This window comes from Crocuta crocuta, unplaced genomic scaffold (assembly GCF_008692635.1).
Source record: "Crocuta crocuta isolate KB4526 unplaced genomic scaffold, BGI_CrCroc_1.0 scaffold1098, whole genome shotgun sequence".
Taxonomy (NCBI): Eukaryota; Metazoa; Chordata; class Mammalia; order Carnivora; family Hyaenidae; genus Crocuta; species Crocuta crocuta.
This window is the reverse complement of record NW_027532879.1, coordinates 142,027-145,380: the sequence shown is the minus strand read 5'-3', so window position 1 is coordinate 145,380 and position 3,354 is coordinate 142,027. Positions and strand designations below refer to the sequence as shown.

General features: G+C 54.5%; 1 protein-coding gene across 3 annotated transcripts in view; it reads left to right on the top strand.

The window, feature by feature from the left end:
• LOC144216330 (CD48 antigen-like) overlaps positions 1–3,354 on the top strand; it is a 114,612-nt gene that overhangs the window by 61,443 nt on the left and 49,815 nt on the right. The gene's annotated exons all lie outside the window — the stretch shown is intronic.

The following is a 3,354-nucleotide window of genomic DNA, read 5'->3' as shown; positions in this document are numbered from 1 at the left end:
TGGTGAGGGCGGGGCTCCAGTGTGAGGCGGGATCTCCCCACTGCCTGCTCCCTCTGCAGATCTGACCTGCCTCCCGGCTCCTCCTCCCACCGGAGATCAGGCCCCAGCCTGGAGCCACATTTGTTTCCGTGTCTCGGGCTCCCTCCCTTCCTGGTGTCCCTGTGCACCCGCCTGCCCCCCATCAGGTCACACCGTCCCCCTCCCTGGAGCCACCTTCCTGTTGAACGAAAACGCTGAGGCCCTCTCACTGAGGCGCCCACCGGCTTCCTTGAGCGGATTTCTGCTTCTGCCTCCCGCCAGCCTGGGCGCTGCTCTAGGACAAGGACTTAGCTGCCTGTCCCTGCTCCCCTGTGCTGCACACAGTAGGCGCTCATGACCTGTGTGTGCAGCTGAGCTGGTGGTGGGGGGCTTCTGGGAACCAAGTCTCCAGCGGCAGTTCTGTCCTCGGCCGCCAGGTGGCGGTGGTGCCTGTGCTCAGGGCTGGGAGGGAGGATGCTCAGAGAGGCTTGGGGGGCTCAGGTGGGGAAGAGGGGGGCGGGGCCGCGGAACTTCTCCCTTTGACCCCAGACCCACCACAGGGCAGAAGGGGGAGATTGGCCCCAGCGACACTGGGAGGGGTGGCAGGTCACAGGGGCGGCAGTGTAGACGTAAATGTGCAGCCAGGACTCAGGGATCAGGAGCCAAATCTGGAAGGTAGGAGCCCAAGTGAGCGGTGGGGGGTGAGGTCCTGTGTAGGGGGGTTGCGGGCTGGAGACAAAGTCGGAGATCTGAGGTCCAGGACTGTGATTGTGGTGGGGGAGGGTTATCTGGGGCTGGGGACGGGGTGGGTTACCTGGGAAAGTGTATCCCTTGTGGATCCTGAGTCTGAGATCCAAGGTCCTGATCCAGGTTTCTGGGGTGAAAGAGCCTGGAGGTGAGAGGGGTTCCTTCCCCACCCCTTGAGACAGACCCTGAGGGTGAGGGCAGATCCCAGGGAGGGAGATGGGACACAGGGGTCCCCTATGGTGGCAGGTCATTGGGGCTAATAACTGATGCTGATAGAAGGTTTTACTCCCTGGAAGGATCCTGCCTTGAAGGGCTGAGGACAGATGCCCCCATCAACAGTGCACCCCTCTCCCTGGTGAGGCTTCTGTAGCCCTATCCATCCCTGCCTGCTTCCCTCTCTGGGCCGGTTTTCTTTCTGGTGGTGCAGTCATCTCTGTCAGTCAGGTGGAGAGGCTCTGAGATGTAGGATGGGCCATGTAGTGACACTGTAGAGCTGTTCCTGCCTGCCCACCCCTCTCCCTGCCAGGAGCACCCCCATCCCACCTGGTGTCCCCTTAGTTCACCGCCATCCCCCCTGGTCTCTCCCAGGAGCACCCCCCTCTCACCTGGACCCCCTGGAGCACTCTCAGCTGAAGTCCCTGACCGCCTTCCCCCTCCTGATGAAGGACCCTGGGCAAGTCACCTGCCTCTGTTCACATAACATTTCTCCTGAGCCCAGATAGGATGCTAACAGACTGATCTCATCAACCTGTTCATAGGGTTAAATGAAAGAAAAAAAAAAACATGAATTTGTGCCTAGCATTGAGTGCTCAACAAATAGTAACTATATTATTTTTTTTCAAGTTTATTTCTTCATTTTGAGTGGGAGAGAGAAAGAGAGAAAGAGCGAGCAAGAGAGGGGCAGAGAGAGGAAGAGACAGAATCCCAGGCTCAGTGCTGTCAGCCCAGAGCCCAATGCAGCTTTAGAACCCATGAACCCATGAGATCATGAACTAATGTGAGTTCAGGAGTCCAATGCCCAACCGACTGATCCACCAGGTGCCTCCAATAGCCCCTATATTAAAGAGGAATTCTAGGGGCACCTGGCTGGCTGAGCAGTGGTGGATGCGACTTTTGATCTGGGGGGGGGGGACGTGGTGTTTACCCCAGCCATGTGGGGTGTGAGCCTACTTATATTATGTAGTCTGAAGTTTGTTGGGTGAAATTTTATGTGGTTAGTTTAAAATGTTTATTTATTGGGGCGCCTGGGTGGCTTAGTCGGTTAAGCATCCGACTTTCACTTAGGTCATGATCTCCCGGTTCGTGGGTTCGAGCCCCGCATTGGGCTCTGTGCTGACTGCCAGCTCAGAGCCTGGAGCCTGTTTCAGAGTCTGTGACTCCCTCTCTCTCTGACCCTCCTCTGCTCATGCTGTCTCTCTCTCTCCTAGAAATAAATAAAAACATTAAGAAAAAATAAAATGTTTATTTATTTATTTTCAGAGACAGGCAGAGCGAGCGTGTACCTAGGAGCAAGTAGGGGCAGTGAAAGAGGGAGAGAGAATTCCAGGCAGGCTCCATGCTGTCAGTGCTCAGAGACCAGTGCCCGGCTGGATCTCAGGAACTGAAAGATCATGTCTTGTGTGGGTATCAAGAGCCTGATACTTAACCCACTGAGCCACCCAGGTGCCCCTATTGCCTCAAATGTTCAAAGATGAATGACACAGAGGAAATAAATCATTCCATGTCTCGCTGGAAGATAGCTCCTGATGACAAATATCACGTTATACACATACAGTTTAAAATGAGCAAACATGCCCAGAAAAAAAGTCTCCTATCTGACTTTGAATCCCCAGCCCTGCTTCTCCATGTTCTTACAATTCATTGTAGCTACTGTGTTTCTCAAAGCTACCTTCTATCAATAATCTCAATATATCAATGCCACTAAGTAACATCAATTCTAAGATGTATCCTAATCTCGGAAATGTGCAACATGGAACAAACATCTGCCCAAGTGCTATTGCCTGGTCAGCCCTCCTCTCCCCTTAGCCCCAGGGGCAGCCTCTGGACTGCAGCCTCCTTTCCAGGCATGTCTCGGACTCTCTCTCTTGGTCTCACTTCCAGCTGCCTCCACCACCCCCACCCCCTGTGCCCTGTGGCCTTTCCCCACCTCCCCACCTACCTGACCTGCACCTGGGCTAAGGTGTAAGGAAAGTCCTCACTTGTCCCTCAGGTTGTCCAGACTGTTCCCTTGACCACTCCCTAGGTAATGATGTCAGTCCCCTGAGGTGTGTCCTATCCCCTGTGTCCCCCACTGCGGATGGTGACACCTCAGGGGACGCTTCTGTCTCCTGACCTGTTACCCAGGTGAGGCCATTCCCTTAGAAATGGAGGGGAGAACTCAAAGGAGTCATAACACATTGCCAGGACAAGTGTCAGGTACCTATGAAGGGGCTCCTAGTAAGACTGTTTTCATCTCAGAATGTCTTGGTCTAGTTCTGGGATGTGGGATATTATAGGGGTGCAGGGGGGTACTGATCAGCATCTTCTCCATGACCTTGGGAATTTACAGTTGAAACAAACCTCCTGGGGGGGGGGGGCTGGGCCTCTGGC